The sequence below is a fragment of the Apteryx mantelli genome, chromosome 14 (genome assembly GCF_036417845.1).
Source record: "Apteryx mantelli isolate bAptMan1 chromosome 14, bAptMan1.hap1, whole genome shotgun sequence".
NCBI lineage: Eukaryota > Metazoa > Chordata > Aves > Apterygiformes > Apterygidae > Apteryx > Apteryx mantelli.
The window spans coordinates 16,024,434-16,050,447 of record NC_089991.1 but is presented as its reverse complement, the minus strand read 5'-3'; positions in this window follow the sequence as shown (position 1 = coordinate 16,050,447).

Sequence of the window (26,014 nt, the reverse complement as noted above, 5' to 3'; positions counted from 1 at the left end):
GAATATAATTCCTGGAGGCAGGATGAAGCTGGGCAGCAAAAGGAACGTGCATTTCTCCAGAGGTAAGCATTATTGCTACTGTGACACGACAAGAAAAGAGCATAAAAAGTCTGATTCCCAGTTGCACTAAGGGGCCTTCTCGGCTGGTGCAGGACTGACAAAAGTGCTCTGAAGAGCTCAATTCCCCACTCTAGGCACAGAGAATGACTTGAAGACACATTAAGGATATGGTACTCTGTACTGTGCTCATTTTTTGTTTCTGATAGACCACAAAAGGCCCTAAAGAACATGTAAGTTTGATCAGATTTGCTACTAGCAACACAGCCCCCTGGATGGCGCCATAAGATGTTGGGGTCAAATGCTAACCTGGTGCAAATCGTCACTGTTCCATTCATTGCTAATTAGACATGGAAGAGCACTTTATACTAGATGAACATTTCCCTCAGGAAGTGTAAACGTAATTTATGCCATGTCTTTACAATGACTTCTGCTGGCCTAGTGCTGTCCATCAGGGAACTGAGGAGACATGATCCTGGACTCACCAGAGAAGCTTCTAGTGTAAATGTAATTACATAGCAAACTGGAATTTCAAACAGAATGGTTTGCTTCTCTTCTAGGACATCATTTTATTGTAATGATGCATGGCACAGACTTCACTGCATTCATAGTGGGACCACCTTGCCGGGAGTATATGAAGGTCCCTAGATTGCTAAAACTATGCTAAGGTAGATACTGCCTTGAAGCTTCCTCTCTTTCTCTTCTATCCATTTCCTAAGGAAAGAAAGTAGCTGAGAATAGGACTCAATGACTTACAAGGTTCTGTGTGAATGCACTTATTGGTTGCCATGCTGTGCTCCTCATCCATCTCCTATTCCTTTCGGGGACAAATATCCTGTTACCAGGCTATACCATAGTTCACCCATCCCTAAAGAGCACAGTAATGCAGACAGCACTAGCATACCTATAGATGTGTGCATATGTAGATTGTTTGCTCTAAAAGAGGCAGATCCTCAACTAGTGTTTACTGGCATTTCTCCTTTGATATCAGTGGAGCTACACTGAATTGTGTCAGTTAAGGAACCTAAGCCAAGACCTTGCTGGCTCTACACCAAAGAACTATCTGGCACTTTCAAACTTTTTATTTTTGACCATTCTTTTTTTTCCCACTTTGGGACAAATTATGAGCCGGCAGATTCCAGGCAATAACTGAATAGGAAACAGTAGCAGACCTTACATTTATTTCAAGTTATTACTGTTGTTCAGATCTTACCTTTTTCTCAATACAGTTATATTCCTGCAGAGCCTCTAAGTTTCCCCCCTGTAGAAGAACACCACATTTTGAAAGGCCATGCTCTAGAGAAAGTCACTGGCTTCTTAGAGATCTGGTAACTCTCACTATTTCATGCAAAAGCTTATCATTTACTATGCAGAGTGTCCACATCTTTTCAGAACTAAAGTAACATGATCAAAAAAGAGTTATAAAAGGCCAGACAAGCAATGAGATTCTTCCATTCTGAATTCTTCACATTCTTTCAGTCAGTCACTGCTGGATAAAACTTAAGACCATGTGCACTGTGAGAGGGTCTTGGTTCCATCTAGATTAGTAGTAATATGACAAAGTTAAATTAAGAACTACAGGAAATGTCATCAGAACTCCCTGTATTGTTAGCACTGAAAATCTTGTGTATATGAAATACTTCTATAGGAAAAACTCTATAGTGAAAGGTTGCTAGCAGGTAAAACTGAAAATAAGAAAGTTACAGATCAGCAGCAAGTACTTGAGAAAAGACTTATTTATGCACTTACTGGAATAAGTGAAGTTTAAATTTAATGTTCAATGTCACTAGAACAGATTTTATTATTCATTCTCCTCCAGTTTTCTTAGCTTTCTCTTCTCATCATATAATAGTGATTCATTTGGACTATTTTTTATCTTAAGCCCAAAGAGTTCCAAAATGATATATGACACACAAGACTAGATCCAGCCAGCGGCTAAGAAATTATCATCTTTATAAACTTCATAAAGATGAAGTCTTTGCCAATATTTTTTTCTCAGTTACTATCTGGCTACAAGTATCAGACATTCTCAAGACTGCAGAGAAGACTGGTTCTAAGTCTGTGGCAAAAAAGTGCTTTGTTATTATTTGACATTAGAGTATCAGCAGTGTTACTATTTACATGATACTGAATTATAACCAAGTCATGTTTTGTTTCACGTCTTTGGAACATGTATTCTATTTTTAACATTATTATTATATTACTTTCCTTACTTTTACTGAATTGCATGTTGACAAAACAACCCACTTGACCATAACAAAATCATTTATGCCATGTGCAAAAAGCTCATAACCATATTTCTGCAAATGGGATAAGCATGAGTAAACTCTTAAAACTATTCAGTTAGATCATTAATGGTTGCCTGTGAATATATATTAGAAAAGTTAATCTAACTGATGCACTAACCTTGTGCATCAGAACATAATGGCAAAGAAATTTATAAGAAAATTGTTACAGGTATATTATTAAACATCAAATAAAAACATTAAGAGATGCTTCTCAAAACACATTCTAAGAACATATTACTTCACTCAAAAACAACTTCTAAGGTGCACAATTCACTGTGATATTCAACGTTTAAGAAAAATTAAACATGTGTCTTTAAAGTATATTGCAGATGTTCTTGGGGTTAGACATGCTCAAAGGTAACACATCATCAGGATAAATGCAGTAGTTCTAAGTGCTCAACAACAGCTAGGCAATGTAGCCAGAAGTAATATTTGTTAACATACGTTAACTATGTAGAAGGTGACACTTATGTAGAAATCTCTTACCTGTTTTGGCTGAATCGCTCTTGATAAGGTTTGTTCTGAGAAAGATGCAAGTCCTTACGTATAAATCAGAAGCAAAGGTGTGCTTGGCACATCCAGTTTTCAGCAAAGCTCAGGTGTGATATGTGTAAGTAATAAATTGGCTTCTCGAAGTAGCTCAGACCATATTAATTGGAAACAGTTAGAGTCACTGCTTGCAAGGTTGCTGATGCTGCTCCTTCTGCTTTGTGCCTTTGCAGAGAGCTAATGTATGAAAAAGCCAGAGAGCAAATCTCTCTCTCTCTCTTTACCTTTCTCTCTTTCTCTTTAATGGTGAGTTAGAGTTCAGCTTATTCTGCAGACGGTGGCAGAGGGCAGACTGACAGGCAAGAGTATTGTTTCCTCCCCTGCTGAGGCACACGAATGTGTTGTGAATAAAGACAAAGCCCTCTACCAGTGCACCACATCACTCTGTAGATAAGAGCTGCGAGGATGTGCTGTGCTGTTCTTCAGCTTGCAGACAAGCCTTAAACGCAGCCGGACAAACTCATCATGCTTTCCTCACTGAAGACTTGCTCCAATAACTTTTGTTGGGGACCACACCTCCTCTGTAAGGGCCACTTCCTCTCTGCAGCTGGCAAGGGTTCTGTTTCGCCTGCTGGACCTGGCTAGCTATACTGTTTTGTAATTTTTCTAAATCATAAGGAGCAATTTAGTTTTAGTTTCTCCTTCTGGTTAAAGGATAACCATATAAACTGCCAGTTTTCCATACAGTTAATTAACTCCCGTAAAATCCTCATTGTGACTTTAGTTTTAGGGCTTGTATTGAAGTTAGGCCTAACTTGACTGAAGAGTTTTGCATATGAATAACAGCACTCCCTGCCCACCCCTCCACCATGCTTCAAAATTAAAACTTTTTTCACCCTTATTAAAAATTACTAGGCAAAATTATTGACTAGTGGAGACTAGCAATGATACCAATGGAACAAGAGAGTGAAGCTGACTGTAAAGAGAAAGTAAAACTATCTACTCAGCAAACAGTAGATAAAATGAGTGATTTCAAAAGCCATACAGAATACATGGAAAGGTATACTTTTTCAAATTCACAGACAGTGGACTTACAGCAATTTTAAGTAGATAAGCATTGTTTTCCATGCTCCTGTCTGCGAATAATGACTACTAGCAGGTTAAACAGGTTTAAAGCAAAGTTATTTAAAAATAACAGAAATCTTTAATTTTGTATTTTTCAGATTTGCATATAAATACATAAACCTGGTTACATGTACACATATGTATGAGTTCTTAATGTGAAACCCTATTACCCTCCTTCCTCTATAGCAGACAGCAAACCCTTCAAGGAAAAACAATGACCTTTTTTCCCTTAACATGGTCTGAACTACTTGGAAAGAACCTCAGTCCCCCAAACAATAAGAAGTTCTTCACAAAATATTTCCCCATTCATGGCTGTGAAATCAAAAGATGCCAAAGCTCTCAAGCACCAAGGTGCTGGGAACGCAGGCAGAAAGGATACTTGAGATGAGAGAAGGCAGGATAAGCAACACCTGAAAGCATCTCTACTACTCTGCAGAAGCCATGTTAGATGGCTGGGTACTTACAGAGTCACAAAATAAAAAAAAAGCCTCTGACTTCCTAGTGAAATGACTACAGCGTGCCAGATTTTTCTAGCACCAATGGCTAAGAAATGAAGCCATTTCTCTCCTGTTTGCACATAAACCTCTAGAGCCTTAGCACAGTGTTATAATGACCATTCATCATATTATATAAATATCTCTTTCTTATAACATGCCCTGTGCATCTTCTATTGTAAATGAAAGTGAACCTGTTTTTCATTGGTTCATATCCTGGACATTTTGAGGTCTAGATTTGAATAAAAGAGAAATGATTGCGAAATTTGAACATACTTGTCCAATTTTGTATGGTTTGAAAAGATAACAAGCAAAAACAAGATAGCAAGGGTTAAACACTGAAAATGCAATTTGTCCCAGGCTGATAGTTCCACTGGACCTGATCCAACTGTCAATCACACTGCAATTGTTTCGGTCAACTTCAGTTGTAAGAAAAAGACTATGTGGCAGCCTGTGCTGATTTTCTGAGTGCACGTACGGAACAGAGAACACAAGGGGACAAGAAACATTTGAAAATGGTGATCTAGGCACTCCCCTGAAGATTCTGTTCCCAAGTCTGTTGTGTCTGCTAATGGGCGATTTATGAGGAAATTGCTGTTCCTAGGAATTAGGGGAAATGTTCAGCACTTTCAAATAAGCTTTGTGTTTGATTAAAAGCTTGAACAGCTTGGGAAGGCTTGAGTACCACCATTCTTTGCCTGCTCCTTCCTGTAAGCCCCAAACCTGAACCCCAGACCACAGGTCCCTTGCTTTTCCACTGCTGTGCAGTGCGGACCTGCTATGATGTAATATGGTAGTAAATCCCACTGGGAAGAGAAAATCCACATACCAAAGAGAAATTTCACTCTAACACCTCCTAGTGAGCCAAAGGCTGCACTGTGCTCAGCATTTCCAAGAGGTACAGGATGCTGTCAGTTCCCAGTGCCTTTCATAGCAGCAGAGTGCTCTACACCTCACAACCTTGCTCGACCAAAGTCATAAAACATGATTAATCCTCTGTTCATATAGTCAGCATTGCAAGGGTTAGGCCACATTTCATAGAAATAAATCCTTTACATACTGAAGACTATATGTGTCCAGTACTAAGCAGCACAAAGGCCTTATTCATGAATATTCAGAGCCGTGAAATTACTTCCACAAAAATTTTCATGCAAAGAAATCATCTCAAATATTAGAAGTATTTTACTGTGGAAGTATTTTTGCTAGTCACGGGAAAACACTCTTCTCATCATCCATCTGATATCCGTTGCATAATTATTAAACAAAAGAGTCCTTTTATGGCACTAAATAATCCAATCAAGGAATAAAAAAAAATTCTATGCAAGTTCAGTTGTCAAAGACAGATAAAACAACTTAATACTCAAAAACTAATTAACTTGCCTAAATCCAGGAAACTAACAGAACAAGAAGCTGAAAACTGGTCAAAAGAATTTTATGATGAGGTTAGCTATTTCAGGAATTTTGTGAGTTTGAGAACATCATAGTTTTTTCCTGTGAAAACACTAGCAGTTTACCGAAATACTGTACCCTGTTGTCTAATCTACCCAACTGCTTACTGTGATTGTGACTAAAAAAGAAAACACTGAAATCTGAACTTAATTGTTCATCGTCTATTGCAAGCAGGAGAGCTACACAGATCTGAAAAATACACATGCAGTTAATGCAACCTATTCAACTCATATTTTAATTCAAACCTGTTTTATTGAACAAGTTTAACAGATTTCTTATCTGAATAATATCACATTGAGAAATACTTTGGATTGAAAATTGTATAGCTTAAGTTTTTAGCAAAGGGCCATGAGATACAATTCTTTCATTGGTAAGGCACTGTTTGACTCTGAAACACTTCACTGAAATTAAAATCACTATTAATTATTTGTAAGGTAAGGAAAAGATGACCTTAAGGTATTCCTTATTGGCCTTATTGCAAAGGTGGCACTGAAGTTAGCACCTATTGGGAATTAGTGAACAAAAATTATTGTGTAAATGAAATTTAAGAAGTCAACTTTTTTAACTTATACAAAAGAGTTGTTTTGTTTTTTTCCTTCAGCTCTAACACAGATTAGGTCATATCACCTAAAAATTCCAACAGTAATTCAGCCTGGAGCTGACAGTGAGCATCAGAAATTGCATTGCAGATGACTAGTGATTAGCAAAGTCAAAAGTAATTGAAACAAGGTATCTTAAAATGGTAAACCTGGCAACCTTCATGAATAGGTGCTGCTAAAAGTATTACGTCTATCACTGCCCTACTTTTTCTGAGCACAGGCAAACCAGCTCAAGTCTTCTGAGCTTTGCCCATGATGGGCTGATAGTATAGCAATAAATGGGACTGCCTCCAAATCAGCATGCTGGATATACCATTTCTTCTAAGCAGATGCTCTCACATGGAAGGATGATGCAGCAAATATTAATTGCATATTCTATTAGATCTTCACCTTCATCTACTGCAGCACTATGGCCTCTACCAGTTCTTTAGTTCTCAGTTAAGCTATCCCCAGCAGTTCCACTGTACTCTGATCTGTACCACCTCCGTCTCAATTCAGAGGCTAATTAACTGATTCTGTGTGATTTCTGACAGCTACCAGTAGTTTACCGATCCATTTGTTGATGCAAAAAAGGGCTTGACAGTACTCTAAACTTCAGAGCCGGAACCCTATTGAAAATGCAGTCAAACACAGAGTGGAAGGATAGGAGGCTCCCTTTCTTCTTCTGATCAGCTTACTCACTGAAAGTAGTGCCACAGAAAAGGTCTCCAGGTTATCTGACATAGGCCACCAATGTTGCCATCATAGTCCCAGCGCTGCAAATGTTGCTTAAGACTCAGTGTTCTTGAGTAACCAAACCAGTTATCTGAAAACTACTACTTGTAGTTTCAAGGATCATATTAAGCCATCTCCATTCTTCCCCACAGGTCACTTCCAAAAATGTTTAAAAGTATGTATTCAGGATCCAAAATTTGCTCAGTATGCCGGATTTTAAACTTCTCAAATGCTGGAGATGTTCTCATAGAGGACTTAGGATACTTTATACCAGTCAGATCTATTGCTACATTTAGTCAAAGAATATATTGGATTTAATCATAGGATGTTCAGGAGCAGCTTTAATTTCCTCTTTCCACAATCCCCCCTCCTCCTCATTTTTTTTTTGATTCACTCATAGATGTTTTAGTTCTTTCATAAGCATAAAGGTTATTCTTCAACAAAATAGAAAATATAATCAGGCCATAAACTTTTGTCAGATTTTATGGACATGTGATTCGTAAAGGATATCTGAAACATAGTTAGATGGCAGAGTACTAAACTGTCAGTTTAGGAATGATTGCTTGTCTATACATAAAGCAAGGGAAAAAAATTCTGGCCAAAGCCTGCATACTTCTTGTACCTAAAATGCTCAGTGACTTAAGAGGGTATTCGGACAGATGAAGAACAAAGAATAAGTCCTTTCTTTTGTACCTTTACTGATCCATACAACCAATTGTGTCTGGCCTTTCAAACGCTGCTCTACAACTCAATATTTTTTCACTTTATAGCACAGTAATTTTTTCATAAACTGAGGGATATTAAACTACAAACCTCATGTATTTCAATAGACACAAGCATAACAACTGTCTAAATTACACTTGGTATACTTCAAATATTATAGTACCCAATTTGAATGATAGCTTGAAAATCACTAGGGATGGAAATTTTAAAGTTTCATCTAGAGAAAGTTGACAGTAATACTCTTCATACAAGATTCCAGTTTTTCAGCACACAGTAAGGTAAATACATTAAGCCTAACAAAATGTTTCTTAGCAAAAAAAGACAGAAATTTGTCATTTGCTTTTGTGATGTTCCCTTTTAATAAAGAACAATGCATCTGATAGAAAAGAGAATGTGTCAGGAAAGAAACACCATGCAAGTAGTTTTTTACAATTACGTAGGTCGTCAGATAACTTTGTAATAGCTTGGTTATTCCTAGAGTGTAAAAGACCCAGAAAATCAAGAACAATTCTGCCTTTGAGCTATTGGGATCCTCCACATGCATGAAATGCTAAATGCGCTTATTATGCATCATTATTTTATTACTATCTAAATCATCTGTGTATTAACTCAGATCACTGTGCACCCAAGGGAGTGCTCTAGCTTTTTGGGACTTTCTTCATTTCATACTGGAAATAAAAAAATGAAGAAAAGTAAGAGCTCTGTTCTCAAATATCTGCAAAGGGAAAGAGAAAAAAGGAGTATGAATGAACACTGTGTTTAGTCTGAAAATAAAAATAAAGCATTTGGTCTTGTTTGTAAAGCATATATGGAGATTCATCGTCAACTCTGGATTTCAAGTGACTTTGGAGCATCTAAATTTAAGGACAATTCAGAACCAGAAGTGTATATATTGCAACAGGAGGAAAATCAGCAGGAGGAAAATCACAAAATCCCATCTATTAGAATAGTGTATGTGAAATCCTGAAGCAGATGAAAACAAAGACAAAATACTCAGTGTGACTTCATGGAACTAGATATCCACACTCTCTAGGAAGCTTGTATAGACCAAAAGAAAAATAAGCACTTTATAAGAATAACATGTGACCTCATCTAAGGTGATGCAGCACATCTCCTTTACAGCATTTAGCAGGTGCCCTATATTATTTATAAGGTGCCCTAGACAAAATCTAAGCAAAGAATGGGGCTGAAAGGCATCATTAGCGACATCTGTCCTCCTATGGAATCCTGCAGAGGCCCAAGATGGCTCAGAGAGGATTAATTTAAATCTCTGTGCATCAGCATTAGTTAATTTGCCCATTAAACTTTAGAGTTACCCACTTCTGAATAGCTCTGCTCTTTAGGTGATGCAATAAATCAAACCTTGCCACATTAATGGAAAGCTAATGATAGCAGGTTAACCTGATTTTTCCACCTGGCTTTCACTGCTACTTGTGTCCAATCAGCCTCTCAGCTCTAGCAATTACTCAGGAGATGAATCCAGCCACTTGGAGGGTCCATCCCTAGTCCCAGCCTTTGATTAGTTTTCAGTACCTTCTATACAGCTTCCAACTTTTGACGTCAGCAGAATATACTTAAATTTTGTCTCTTGGTTTAGTAAAGGGTAGCATCAAAGCAACTTATCTTGGGTCTCTAGCAAAGAATTTGTCTTGTCCAGGCTAACTGGCAAACAATTTTTCCAAATTCTTCCAGTGTCTTAGACTAAATTGAAACTTTTCAGACAGAAACATTCAACTGTTTCTATGCACAGGTTAGTAGACAGCTGTGGGATTTTTTAGTATAACTGTTTCCCTGACTGTTTCTTTTCTGTTTTGTTTTCCTAAGATCTTTGACTGAAAATTGCTGAACAGCAGGCTTCGGTAGCTTTTAGATCATCATTTGCTTTTTTCTTTATATTTATTTATTCACTTATTTTCCATGGGTGAATGATTCCTAATTGTGTTTTAAGTCTCAGAGTTTTACTGTCTACTTTTGCATGTTTTCTCTAATAGGCTGCTGATTCAATACAGTTTTCAAAGGATGGGTTACTAAACAGAACAAAAGCCAGGTGTCAAGGATTCTGTTTCCCAGTGTTGCCCCTCATGCTGTATAATTACTAACAAATTGTTTAACTTCGTTCCATATTAACAATATGTTAAATTAATCCACAAGGATTTGCCCATATGTATTGACGCAAAAGCAGACTTGTACCTGACCTTTCTTTTTCTGTTTTACTTTATCACAGTAGTATCTCAGTATGTCCCAAATATTCAAAAGTAGAAATTGCAATTCTTTATATATGAAATAATTCCAATGGAAAAAAAGCTGCTGAAGAAATTATTTTTTACTGATTTCTGAAGAGCTTGGTTTGGGGCTTACAGCTTGGTACAGAAAACTCCACAGACTCTGTGATCTTGAATCCCTTGCACTCTTCCACGCTCTCAGTGTTCCACAGGAACATGGGAGGGAGGTCACAGTCGCACAGCAAAATGCCATCTGGGCCCACAGAGTTTCAGCTAGTTTCTACTTTCAGTAAGAAGCCAATATACTGAAGAACCTGAGCTCTCCCATAACTTGTCCTCCTATTAGATAGAAGCCATGGACTGAAGCCTGAACACAAAAGGTTTGCACTTCACTTTTTAGTTAATTTGAACGTCAAGTAAGACAATCTGTTTCTTTATTAGACTGTTTCAAAAACTACTTCCTTACCCTCCTCATCAGCTTTTTCTCTTATCCAGTACACACTACTGTCTGACACCTTTGTACTGAATTTTGAACCAGAATCACAAAACACAGTGAGGAAAATGACTTAATTTTCTAAGCAGTGTTTTAGATAGTCACCTTTTAGCAATCCAGAAACATCCAAGTGGTAGTACTTGATGAATTAATCAATCTTTGCATAAGAATTTATTTATTTGGGCTATTCAGTTAGGGATTTTCCTTATGACTACCGTGTGAGTTTTCAGCATTTGGAATCTTTGAGTGTCAGACTTCAAACCGATATTTTTTAAAGGGACAGGCTCAATTAAAATTGTGGTCCTTTTTATCCTTTAACTCCCACTATTGTTCTCAGCTCATCTAAATTTAAATTCCAGCTGATGAGCATCTACAGTAGGATAGAAGGATGGATAGATTATAGATATGTCCTCATGCTCCATTACACACTGAATTGTTTATTCAACAACACAGATTCAGGAAAACTACAGAATTGCTAACCAGAGACCTTCTAAGAAGAATTCTATGAACATGTCCTTCGGTCTTTTCCCTGATAAAAAGGTTTGGATTTACTTTTCTTGGCTATAGGTGATTTGATAAATCAATTGAACTTAACCAAAGGACCTGAACATGCCCCAGAAATGCATATGAAAAAAGGAGGAACATTCTTTTCTCTCCCTACAGACCTCCCTCTTCCATTAATAGAGGCCATTAGAAGCCAGGGAACAAGACTAAAGGAGCTTTTTCCTTACAGTGTGCTTCTGTTTCTTCCTCACACTGAATAGGGGAGAGACAGCTATATCTAAAGCATGCTCGCTCGAAGACTGCAAAAAGACTTGGCTCCAGACAGCAATAACAGGATGAAAACTTTCTTCTTTTCTTTCATTGCAAATGAAATGTTTTGGAGCAGATTATGGTGGGTGTATGGTAATGCATTCATCTAATGGAAGAACACAGCAGCAGCAAAGCTAAATGTCTTTACTTTTGTCAGCTTTCCTGAGATGTACTGTATATAGCAGAAACCATTGCCATATTGGATGACTGAAGAGGAAGCCCCCTGAGAACCTGGGACGTAACACAGCCAGTAACTGCACAGGCCTGAGGTGCATAAAAAAAGAGATGTGGGTGGAAAAAAAGCTGACAAAACTTCCCTTGTACAGATGGTTCTGAAAAACATTCACATGGATTGAAATAAAAAGCTCAGCCAGCACAGTCTGGACAGCATGACATCTTTGTCACTGGTGTTTAATCTTACTTTGTTTCCTTGTTTTACTTTGATGTGAGATGGTCTGATGGCATCAGAGTGCAGTCCTTACCATCCTCTCTGGTTTTATCTCTGAATGGCAGAGGTGATATGATGCAGGGAAGAAGACCTGAATAGTCTATTTCCTCTCTCTCTGGTCCTTTAATTCTTTTGACTTCTTTGAGCCACTCTCTCAGAAAACGTAGCTCTAGCCTTTATTCGGGGAAGGCTGAAACACAGTCAGAGAAGCAACTGATTCTTCTGAATATTTCCTAATCAGATGAGAGGAAGTGTCAAGAGGTAAGACTGACTCAAGCCCCTACTCAGCTTCGACAAATATATCAGAAATAATTACAGTCTTTCGCATGCTCCATGAGCAAAGAATCCAAGAGCTGGGATAAAGCAGTATATTACTAGCATTCTGGCCACAACATCTGTCACACATACATATGTTACATCAACTACTTCCATAATTACAAAGCCTGACATGCCTTAAAAAGCCCTGTTTTCTGTTGTTTATAATATTAGTCCAAACAGCTAAAACTGGGTAACATTTTCATTTCAGAAACCTGGCTCTCATGGAATTTATCAGAAAAATTACATCCCTAGTAGGATTTCCAGACCTGTTTCTGAAAATGAGATAAGAAAAATATGCATTGTTTTGCTAAATTTCATTCTTCTTTCAAAAATTTTGAGGCACAGTAATACAAATTGCAAAGAGTGACTAAAGGACAGGGTTATCTTTGTATTTTGCTTCATTGTTCATGTTAAAATATGATAATCTAGTTGATGTGTTTTTAAAAAGGCAAATAAAACTCTTCTATAAATGCTCGGTAGAAATTTACTAATGCCTAGCTAACTTTCCAAAAGATTCCACTCATGATGGATGGGACCTACACAGTATTAAAGAAACTGTCCCTATATTTTAAGTCCTGGTCTTCTTTAGACTACTACTAAACACTATAATAGGCAAATAAGAGCCTTCTTTTCACATACTTTTAGGGAACAGTTAGCAATTGCACAAAAATGTGACTACGAGAGAAGCCTATCTCAAATACAAACACAACATAAGTCAGATCCAGGTTTCAAGGTCAAATTCACCGGAAGCAGGATTCAAGGAAAAACTAGGACTGGCAGCTGAGTGGAATGAGAAATCAAGACTACAAGTAAGAGAGAAAGACTAGAACTAGTTGTGCAATAGATGAAAGTTTGGATCCAGGGACAGTGAAGATAGAGACCAGTTGGACCAATAGACTGAAACTAGAAGCCAAGGAAGAAAATAGAGCGTTCACAGGCAATGAGAAAGGAGTGTGAGCAGGTTGAGCATTTATGAGGTAGATAAGAAGAAGAAGGTAGAAACAAAGAATCAGGAGTGAAGCAGGAGCCATAAAAGCAACAATCAACATATTTGGGACTGATGGGAACAAGAACTGGCCAAAAGACTAGAACTAGACTGAAATTCCACTGACACTGGAATTTGCAAAGATAAAAAGATTGCAGAAAATAAACACAAATCAAACGTGGACTCTTGATGGTGTCTAGTTTGGCTCAGAAAATGGGAACGAGAATGAGGAGAGAAGTGCAGAGCTGGTAAAGAAGATGGAAGGTGGAAGTGAATAGAATCTCGAGCTCTTGAGCTAAGAAGTCTGAGGAGTTAATGTGTAAGACACTAGCATTTGATAAGAAGTCATTGTTACAGTCATAGATGGGAACAAAACGGATGGGATACAAACTAATGAATGAGATCAACCCTGGCAAAAAGAGGTAGATGAAGCATATCAGACAGACTTTGAGGACCAGAATAGAAAGCAATAGCCCTGCAAAAGATCTGACCTTTGCTGTTTGAAAGTACCTGTAAAACCCACTGCTAGAATTTTTCATTAGTTTCAAGTTCCGATCCACAACAAGCATGACAAAACTGGCTTGTTGTACAAATGCATAACCACACATTATATTCTTCAAAGTCTTCTTGCTTTACTGAGTGCACAGGACAAAACCTGCTTTGGGGGTTTAGTCAGGAAGGCTGTCAGAAAATAAAACAGATTTATTAGCTCAGATGAAAAGTGCAATCTGCTATCTTGTCTCAACGTGGAGAATGGTTTATGAGTGTGGAAAAAGTTTAAAAGCATCAAATACAGATGGTATTTCTGCCAGTATCATGTCCCAGCTTCCTGAGCTAGAGTTCACATCTGCATCATTGTTTTTAATAGCCCTTGATGGGTCCATGATTTTCTCTAATTGCTTATTGCTCTTTTTATACTTTCGATATCCTAAAAAACCCGAGTCTCACACTTGAATTATACATGGCATGTAAAATGCAGTATTTTCATTTAAATTTGCTGTATGAGGGTTTCAGTGGTTGCCCATTGGCTTATCTGTTATGAGAAGTGATGAATAATCATTCCATATTTGCATTCATTTAGAGGTCTTTTTTGTGTGCCAGCTTCAGTTGTTTCTTTTCCGAGTTCTAGTCCATTTAACTTTTTCACACTGGGAATTCATTCCCATCTTCTTGTCATCTCATTGCTCTTCTCCATATCCTTTCCAGGTCTGAAATATCCTTGCCAAAAATGGAGAGGGAGAATGCCTCTAAAATTGTATTTGTCTTTTATAGTCATTGTTGGAATTCAGCAGGCACTTCTGCAGAATAATACACAATCACCCAAGACGTCTCTCCAGAATAAATAATTTAGAGAAAAGTATGGAATTTCTGAAACTGCATACAGGTAGCAATTCAGTCTTAGGAACACTGAAATTCATCTGCCATTTTTTTGCTCAGTGGCAGTGACAGCAGTAGGCATTACTTTTGATATTACTGAGTGGTATTTTTACCATTTCTGAACATTATCACCTTGCTATTCTTTCCCTGAATATGTAAAACTAAGATCCTTAAAATGATTTTTATGAGACTCGATCTGAAACCTTCCCCATTTCTTTCTAGTCCTTCTTTTCTGTTTTCTAATCAGATATTACTCTGTGGGAGGAGCATCTATTTTGACATTATAGCTTTATTTTAAAGCACTTAGCAAGAGATCTTATCAAAAGCTTTGGAGAAATCTACATATAGTACACCAACCAAATCATTTCTAACCACCTGTCTGTTGGCTTCAAAAAACTCTGATGGATTTATAAGGCATGATTTCCTTCCATAATATAAATGTAGGCTCTTTTCTATTACTGTTACTTTTTTATTTTTTGCAGAATCTGGAACAAAGCTGAAGACTGCAGGTTAAAAATGATGGTCTCATGCCCAGGAAAGATGGACACTGGCCTGAAGAACTCAGATCTTTGCTTTCTTGACAGTTTGTATGCAGTCTAGGTGGAAGCTGATTTGTTCAAACAGTTCAGAGATTGCACAAATAATAATCTGAAGGGTTTCTTCCCACTAGGGCAATAGTTCAGTGCTCAGATTCTGATCTTTGCACATGGTCTGGTACTCTCACATACACTTAGGATGATGGGAGCTGAGTTCTAAATGTACATATTGCTATGTAATGCTAAATATTCTGGGCACAAAAAAGACGATAAATGTCTGAGAGAGAACACCCAGTCAGTTCTGGCCTTAATCTCTCTGCACTTCCACTCCCAACTGAAAAGACAGACAACAATAAAACTCAACTTAAAGAGGTTTTGTGAAAAGAAGTTCATTAATGCTTTTGAAACACTCAGATACTTTAGTGATAAATATGCCAAATACCACTGAAAAGCCCATAAGGAAATTAATAACTCTGACTTTCGAATTGGGTTTGAACAGTGGGCAATAAACACAGCACAAGACACAAACTGAATTGCCAGGAGAAACAATATGGAAAAAGCTTTGTCTTCCATTCTGCTCACTAAATGACACAGGAGTCTTATAGAAGAAGTAGCATGCTACCATGCAATTTAAAAGCCCCCAATTAAAGATGTACAGCCCTAGTTCAGACACTTAAGAATTTTTGAGGGATTGACTAAAAGACAGCAATGATGTCCCCGAACATAATTTTGTGTAAACATAACACATAATGTGCACACCCCTTGCCCTAATTGCAATGTTCAGTTTACAAGTGCAGATAGATTAATTTAATCTTATCCTATTTATTTTAAGACAAACACTGGAGTCTGACTCATTGATCAGATGAAACTTTACTGGATTTCAGTTGGCTCTTTGCTTCTAAAGCCTGCAGTGTGCTGCCCATCCTGTGTTAGTTTTCTTTTGCCTCAGATTTCCCAGGACATGGAGAGAAACTTTATACACTGGAGAATTTGACACCACTTTTATCTATTCAAGCATTTTGAATATCTTTTTCTTTGCTTTTCTAACTGGGTATTATTCAATTGTTAATTATTATATCTGCAACTCTTTTACAGCTGGACGCATTCACCTTTGGTATAACGGTTACATAACAGACAAGGCAGAACAGAATGCCTACATCATTTTTGCCTACTGTGCTAAGACAAGAGCTCATTTGTGCTTTTTACAAAGCCTTCCACAAAGGGCAGGAAGTACTGTGCTCATCAGCACACGCACAATACCTCTGCTCCTGTTCTCTTTCAGCAGGTGCTTCATGTGCTTCCTTTAGTACCTGACTAGGTTTGCTGGCTGGTGAGCACTTAAAGACAAAATCAGGGCCACATCTTAATCCTTTTTTTTTTTTTTTTTGGGAAGGTCTGTGGCATTGAAAACCTGTGCTGAACAGAAGTTTCTAGCCAACCTGAAGAAAATGTATTTTTTCAAGCACAGGCAAGAAAAGCAGAGAGAATGAAATTAAAAAACAAAATTTAGAGAGTTTCCCAATCATACTCTTTCATTCAATAGCTCAAGGTATTTACACAGGCAAAAGGAGACCTGTATTATATTTTTAATTCTTCAAAAGGGGTTTGAACCTTTTTTGTAAGGGAGCACCTTTATCACCACAGCATGAGGTAATCTAGCACAAGCGAATGTCTTCAAACTTTCATGTTAGTGTCATTTTACTTTACCACGCATTGACACAACACGCAAAGACATAAATCTTCCCCACTTCTGACTGTAGAATCTGAGCTACAAGGACAAGCAAGACATTTAGCAAGAAAGAAAAGTAAGAATAACTACTTAGATAATTGCTGCAAAAAGAGATCATCCACAAGAAGTGGAACTGAGAAGACTCTTTTCCAGAACAGTGCCCAGAACATCCCTCTAGAAACAGAAGCCAAGTTCAAAACACTGTTTGTGAACAGTATCAGTTGTTGGTAAGTCACTCAACACTCAACTCTTCACTGAGCTCCAGCTCACCCTCTCAGCTGAGCAAAAAACATGTAACAGAGGGAACAGCTACATCTAAACATTCCCATTAGGAGAAATCCCTGTTAAATTAAAGGAGAGCATTGCATTACCCAAAATAATAATTTAGTGAGAAATTCAAAATCTGCCTGAAAATCTTCAAGGCAAAGTACTGACCTCACAGGTAACTCAAACAGCTCCAAAGTTTTATTTTGAAATATCAAAGAGCCAAATCTCCAGTTAACTCATGACCAGTTATGGCCTGTGACCTCAAAAATTCCATCCAGTACATTCAGTAACGTAGTATAACACGTGCAGTAAGCATACTTAATGCTGAGAGCCTAGTGAAAGACTGATCTTTACTGCGTGACCCACTAATACGACACAGATGAGATGCACTAATGCTATTTCATAGCTGAGGGCAGTATCCCTGAATCCAAATAATATCGCTACATAGTTCATCCACACACACATTTTTAATTGATTTTTTTTAAGAGAAAGAGAAGCATATCTTCAGAAACACAATCACCTGAATTTAAGATACAGAGAGAGATGCCTGAAAAGGAAGTCAGCAGATACAGTCTATCATTTTTATTGTTTCCTAAACACTTTGTGGAGCTCAACTAAATCCTTTATTGCCAAATGTCAACCCAACATATTTACTATTATTCAGCCCAATGTTCCATATTTTACCATGGCAGCTGTTAAAACATGCTACCAAAAGGAGCGTGATCAGAGAGCCTTAAGAGTGAAGTACCTGTTCATAAAGCTTCCACATAGAAGCCACTCCCAAAATTCTCTTTAGAACAGGCCTTCTTTCCTTTCTCAAATGCAGCACTCCCAGTCAGCTGCAGGAGATTAACTTGACTTGCACTATATGGGAACAGAAACAAATAGAGTATGATATCTACCATCAGATTAACATAACAGGGCAAACTGCACAACACAAATTTTGCACTTCTATGTGTAATGCCCAACTTTCAGCCATTTTCTTCAATTCACAGGGAGAAATTATACATATGCATGGACAAGAAGAAAGAAGGAAAAAACAATTTTGTTTAGCAGATTCTGTTAACATTCTGAGCTTATAATGTTATTGGTGGTGGTGGGGTTCTACTTAGGTCAAAAATATCATTAAGCAGGTCTGTCAAGCACTCTTCTTTGCATCCTACTTACTGTCATTGTTTTTAGTTGTTAAAAAGAAAAGCAAGTATCCAGCCATTGCCTGTCAATCTAGTTTCCAGTTCAAACTCTACGGTAGCATACAGCAGTGCTGCTATTCCCGTCAATCACCTTTTGTAACCCAAAGAAAGGAGAAAGTTACTGACTGACACCAAGGAGAATTTCTTTACATTCTACCCTCACTATCTAAAGGGGCTTTGGGAGTTGAAACTATCAAATTAGTGTCAATTTGAGGCATTTCTAAGAAGTAGGCAAGCAAAAAAAACTCCTCAATATTACCTGTGTTCATTTTACACGCGGCCCACTGCTAACTTCTAATCATACGCACTGCCTGTCAGCGGGAAAGACACATTATGTCAATGTCCATATTCTCCTTTAATTATACAAGTGAATAATCTTACCTCACTTGAGCTTGAAAAGGCAGGAGTTTAAATATCAAACAAAAATAGTTTTACCTTCTCACTGTTTTCTGAAATAAACACTTCTTTTCTGACAAAGGAAGATGAGTTGGGAGTTCTTGGATTGTTTTCTCTTTGCTCCATAGGCACTTGCCTGCCTATCATTCATCTTCTCAGTAATTCAGATTGTGAATCTCCAGGGAAAGTGATGAACCGTTTCTTCTAAGTTGAACCAAATAAATGCAGCCAGTAAAGGACAAATTAGGCCATCTGTTATTTTACACTTACATGTGCTATTTATAAAGCCATAGATCTTAAAATGCAGAAAATAATTTAATCCAATCCTTCTGAGATGACAACAAAAAAATCTGCGCACTTCATCCCACACATTTTCTGTCTGTGTATTTTAAAGTTTACTACAGTATTAGTTATCTAAGTGTCAGCTTGTCTTGTCAATGCTGATTGTCAGAATCAGCTGTGAATTTCATGCAGCATCTTCTCACCCATCCCTCAGCTCTGTTTTGTGAAGTTTAAGGTAATGCAATTAGTTCTGTGGTCCAAATACTGCAGTCATTAGTCAGCTTATTTGTTGAACGTTGGATAAAATGACTGGATGCAGTAAGAGCTCTGACTCATTCAGTCCTCTTTTAACAACTGGGCTCAGCTACAGCTGCAGAGCTAATGCAAGTACTCAGCCTCTTAGCATGGAAGTAAATTGTTTTTCACAAAAATTCTCTACTTTCTACTGGTTGTCCTATGACAGACAGAATTTCTCTAAAGTGAAATCTTTTTCATTGTGTCAAGAGAGAGAAAAATGTGAATTCCAGAAATTTCTATTAACTGCATATTTCTATTCAAACAACATAGCTCCGTATTTCATGTTTTTCACCTGACTTTGGTCCTCTGAGGCTTGCAGTACAGAAGCATCGTATATCCTTAGTGCACAGCTGTCCCTACACTCAGTAGTCAGTTTAGCCCTGGGACTGAAAACTAACATTTGTCCCTCTGCATGAAATCTATCCCAAGTGGAGAATGAAGCCCATGGAATTATCTGCCTCTTTTTGCCCCATATGGTTTAAGCTTAACATTATTTCTTGGTGCCCATTTTGGTGATTGATTGAATTAGGAGTGTGTGCTGTGGAGCACTGTATTTCTGATGAGTATATTCTGTATGACTCATGAACATCCACTGAAGAACTACATTTATGAGAAGAAATGGAAAAGTAATAAAACACACACATACACACTCACAGACCAAGGAATTTTCAAGCAGACTGAATCAGTTTTGCTATCTTTAACTACATATTCATGAAAACACTTGCAGGTGCTGGCAGAGTCCCATAGAAATTTGGAATATATTTTATTTGATTGATTATAAGGCATTCAGCTTTGAAAATACTGAGAAATGTAGGAAGATAAATACAGTGAGGTCAATAAAAATGGAAAATCTCCTTTGGGGTCAAACTGAGTGAGGCTACTGAATTCCACCACATCTTTCATGACTCTTTCTGCGCCCCTCACACAAAGGACACACATCTAGAATAGTCCCCAAAGCATCTCTCTAGACACACTGTTGCTTTCATTTTCAGGAGACTGTCATTTCACATTTACCAGGATAGTGTCTGTCACATCAGTAACATTGGTGTTATGGGCCGCTGGACAAATATATGGCTACTTCATTTCTAGAAGATAACACAATTCTTGGAAGATGGAGAGATTCTCAATCTAAATGTAAACACCACATCTTCAAACTAGCTTTCCCATTGAAATCCAGTGTAAATTATACACTGTTTTTAAGCCCCTACAGAATGGGAAAAGGAAAAGGTAATAGCTTGACCATCCCATGTTGACGAACATGGTTAAAAGATTAAGAAATCATGATAACAAATACTGCACAAGCACTGAAGTAGGAAGGTATATTTTTCCTCTCCACAGCCAATGCATCTTAATAATTAGACTCCAGTAACATCTGTTTCCTAAGAGGACATTCTTACCAGCACTGGTAGATTTATAAAAGTCTGAGTTTTATGGTATAAAAGAGGCCAGTTAAATCTCCTCACACTAAATCTGACTTACTATTGTCTAGAGTTAAGGACCAAGTCCACTGTCTTCTAGTACAGCACCATCACCAGCCATACAGCTGAAGCGCTGTAACAAAATCAATACTTTGCAGTTCAGGTGCAACAAGTACTCTTCTTCGTAAAGTGCAATACCAAGGGAAAGCTCAGACACTTTTATACACCTTAGAAGCATTAGCAATTGACTTTTAATGCTTTCGATGTTATATTATTTTGGAAAGAAAAAGCAGTCTTTAAAAATACAAGAATTTCACACAGAAAGCAATCCAAAGAATTATTTCAAGTTTCTTTTCTTTTAAACTCTTTTCAAGAAAGACTTAGAATTTCTTGATACTGGAGAATATATACATTAAGATTGTTATGACAGTAACTTTTACTATAAGGCATTTCCCCATATGAAAAAGGAATTGTTCACAGGACACATTTTTGCAACTGCATTATATTACACTGCTCACCTCCAGGAAGTAAATGAAGTCTAATAGGATTCCTACAAAAGAAATTTGATGTTACCGATCAGGCTGTTTCTTCCACAGGTACAGCCTGACCACATGGATAATCACAGAGGTATGTTCTGTGAGGGCTTACTGTATGCTGGGAGAAGCATAAGAGGAGAAAGAAGCAAAATACCCCACTATTACAAGGTCCCAAGAGCAGCACAGTCAGGAGGGAGCAGGAACATTCCTGCAGCTAACTGTTCCCTTTTAACATCAAGTCACCAATCAGCCCTTATTTCTTCTTCTTATGCTCCCCTCCTTATATTCTATCACCTAGTTTCAAAGAAAGCATGTTCTGAGAGGTGCTTAAGCACTGAACTGGTGGAAAAGTAAGCAGCCTCTATAATAAATACCTCTACTTGTCCAGATCTGTGGTCACCAGCCCTTCACTACAACTAATCCACACTATCCAATTCAGCACTAACGAACAAAACCTTGTAATTTCTTGACATCAACTCTTCCTCATCATAAAAAGTTACGAAACTTAAGTAAAATTTAGCAAAGAAAGAATAAATTAGTCATTTTTAGATGCCAAAGGCACACACACACACACAAAAATAGTCCTTCCCCCAAGAAATTAAAAACCGGTCCTGAACAAGTCACTCCAGGTACCTCAGTCACAGTAAAATTGCTACATGTAGAGGCAATATACTAACCCTGCCTCACCTGCTGTATTTAGTCTAAAACACAATTTTTTAAGTGTAGTCTTTCTTTTAGGAAAAGCAAATGGAAATACATTTTTTCCAAGCTCTTAAAGGTATGGAAAATTCCCAAAAGTAATGTCTGAAACAAAGGTATTCACTCTGTTCCTCCTCTTTCAGATCTAGCAGACAGGATAATATTCCCTTTTGCAGCCAAGTTCCACCTTCAGCCGTACAGGGGACTTTCTTCACAGCAGCATAAATTACATTTATTAGCATGAGATTCCTGACCTGCAAGGCAGATCAGAATTAAATGATTCCAAAGTTCAGACTAATCAGGACTGGAGATGTTTCCACAGGTTGTGATTTAGCAAACATTCTGCACCTCCAAAATAAGGGTTATGGGGATTATGTTTACGCAAGATACTTTGCCTGCCTGACATAATAGATTGATCTGCATTAACTGCTGCCTTCTCCTCAGAGACAGGGTGCAACTCATGTCTTGGGGTGTTGCTCTGAAAATGGAAAGAGACAGCCTGCTCCCTTCCTAGAGAAAGGTGGGGCTCCCTCCCCCTTTCGCAGCTATGAAGGAGCGTGGTGAGCAGTAAATGCAACTAAATATAGATTTACTTTGGGAACCCTTATACTTTTGGCTTTTTTCAGGAGAAGCCTTGCACATGCTATGAAATAGTTGCAATCTGCAAAATTTAGGTAATAGCAGCTACTCAGCCCATTAGGCTAATTCTCAGGTAAAGGCAGTTCTAAGAAAACCCCAGGAACGAGGTACACTGGTCAGCGGACAGCAATTTGTTCTAGCAAACTACGCTCAGCATCACCAAAATCCAGTTCCTGGGCCAGATAAAAATGACTATGTTAGAGAAAAATCAGAGGAAAGATGTAAGAAAAGCTTGCATTTCACTTCGGTCCCTGTCTTCAGCAATGACATAACACAAAGTTCTGGACACTGCTTGACTACACACCACCTATACACCGTATTCACCGCCTTGTTAACATGAGGCATTTCATACAGAGGTAGTTGACATTGCGTTACGTTTTACAAAGCTCCTTTCCTGGAAGACAATGTGCAAAATGGAGGACCTTCATCTATCATCTGCTTCATTGCTATTTGCCTTGAAATTATATGAAAAGATAATCGCTGAAGGAGAGCAGGCACATTGCTGAAACAGGGAAGGAACTCAGCAGTGCATATTGTAGACAGCAAAGTAGAGTCAGCAATTCAGTCTTTTAAAATATGAATGCTCTTTCCCACTAAGTCTAATTACTACAGTTCAGTGGCTTAAATAAAGTGATCCAATAGCTTCAGACCTGTTTTTTAGGCACCAGCCTTCCAGTGAAAATCTTTAATCTTCTTTATAGTGCAGTTTGTTTTCCATTCCCCTGCAAAGCCTCTAGTTTACAGAACCATTTTCTCCTTTAGGACCCCACCATGGAATGGGGTAAGATACAAATCCTGTGGCAGGCAGAGATTTAGGCTGCCCCACACTGTAACATTCCCATTCTCGGTAAAGAAATCAGGGTCATGATATTAAGGAGACATCTGAGCTCACACCTAAAATATAAATAATGATTTAAATGACAATTGTATTACTCATTTATGTTACCCACTGCATATGATACATTCAAATAAAGCTACCTTTGCAACAGAAATTAAGAAATAACAGGACACTGAAAACCAGATTTCTTGCTGGTCTCAATTTCTAATTTCTACATGTCCTTAGGCTCAAAAGACAAGGAGGATGTAAATTAAAATCAATGTTAACCTCAAATTCACTCTGTTGATTCTTGTATAATGCTTCTGTCAACTCAATCTTTCTCCTATCTATACTCTTTAAAACAGAATGTAATCATTAATAATAATTAATGAAACTGTGAGGTATTCACTCAGTTTATCTTCAGTCCTTACTTAGACATAAGGTCTATTTATTCCTAAGGAAGCTTTTCTTATAGGATGAATTTTTAAAAGAATCGCCATCATCAGGATTTTTCTCATTATTTATATACTGACATTTTAAGTACCAGCACTACATTTACCATTCAAACAATGATCGCTCTATGTGTTACGTTGCTCATTAAGCAAATTCTACCCTCTGGTATACATTTCTGCTTGACGGTACAGACAGCACCTCCATAATACACCTTTACTGGTGAACTAAGTACTTTACTCTGTGAAGTCTGAAACTGAAGCAGTAGGGAGAAAGATACTTTTGGAGACCAGTAGGAGACTGGCCTTGTAGTTAAATATCATGATAAAAAGGGGTATAAAAAAAAGAGGAAGACTCAAACCAGATCAGGGAGAATAAAGAAAAAAATGAAAAAGTGAAAGACTATTTTGTCCTTGATACCACAATACCTTTTGTCCTTGATATCTCAGACAGCAAAATAAAAAGCAAAGACTTTTCCAAGATGAGACATATTCACAGAAATTATTTTGCCATTATCTTTTCAATCTGTTTGGTTGTTGATTCAGCTATCTACAAAGCTGTCCTAAAATCAGATATGTCAAAAGGTTAGATCTAAGAGAATACAGATCAATCCGTGGGAAAACAAAAGGCATCTCTCTACACATTACCATCTTCTCTCCCTGCACCTAAGTATGTCACTGATCCTTAACAGAAACAGCAAAGCATATAAAACATAAATGGTTCACTTTCTGCGCAGTATTCTAGGATGGCATGTTCTGTTCCTCCAAGAGCCACTTCAAGCCCGGAGAGACACCGGTGGTTCAATGTTACCAGAGCCGGTTCACCGGCAGTGTGGTGGCGGTGAGTGGCAGCAAGGCTGGATTTGGGATGCCGAGGCAGACGCACACACACTCAGCGGGCAGCTGCCAGAGCGGCTTAACAAAGCGCCGTGCAACTCAAGAGTCTCCCGTTGGCGGGTACTGCCCCCAGAAAAGATGAGCAAAACAGCGTTCTCAAGGAAATCAAATGACTTTACTAGAAGGAGGAACATAGTCAAAATAAGCAATGTGACAGAAACTGTACTCCAGGAATAACTGTTCATATGAGACTGAAGATACCAAAGATGCATTGACATCTATGTATATATTCTATTGTATGTTTATCAGTAGTGAATCTCTCTCCTCTGTTGCAAATTTTGCATGTGCAGTAGGAAAATTTCTCATTAAAATTCTGCTTTTCAGTTGTTGAAATAAAGCGTAGTTCAGAAATAGGAAAATAAAATGGTTATAGACAAAAACTGAAAATCAAGTAAAAGGTGGATGAGAAAGCATTTGTTTCTTTTCACATTCATATAGCTTAACAATGCAGACACTGAAAGTATTTTAAAGTTGTATATACGGAAAAATAATTATTAGGTGCTCTGTTTATTTTGTGCACTATCTTTCAGTCTTAGACTAAACCTGTATTACCCAGATTATTTGTGCTTGGAATTAACTACTGGTAATAGAACATCTGCCATGTGTCCATCTACAGGCATAGACATAGGACCACATTAGACAAAATATCCGTATATAAAATGTGGTTCTTCCTTTAATAGGAATGGCTTTCTTCTGTTACCAGAAATGGCATTTTATGCATGGATATCACGCAAAATGCTAAATAACATTTTCTTTATTACACTCAGTGTATCCTCTAAGTAACTGGCAAGTTTATTGCATACGTGTGCATTTGTTTATGAAAGATTACAAGTATTCAAGTTTGTGGATCATCCAAAATGGAATCAATTGAACCATAACAGTCATCTTTTACTTTCCCATAGCAGTCTTTAATTAACACACCGTGGGTGTTTTGGAGCGGGTGCTTTGTTTGTCGCATTATAAAATCTGCAGCCTTATGACTAGTAACAAATTAGGAAACAAAACGTAGAATGAACTCTCTTTCTTAAAATGCAAGGAACTGATGTTTTGATATGAGAAGGAAACATGAACCAAATAAATAGTGAAAATGTGTTACTTCAATTTTATCATGCTGAAGGATAACAGTAGAAAATAACATGCATGGCATTAAATAAAGAACGAACTAGATACACACTGTCTTCTTAGAGGAAAGTTTACTTTATAGAAAAAGAAAGTACAAAAACAGAAAAAGGAGGAAAAAAGAATGTTTTTTACTAGTAAATTTT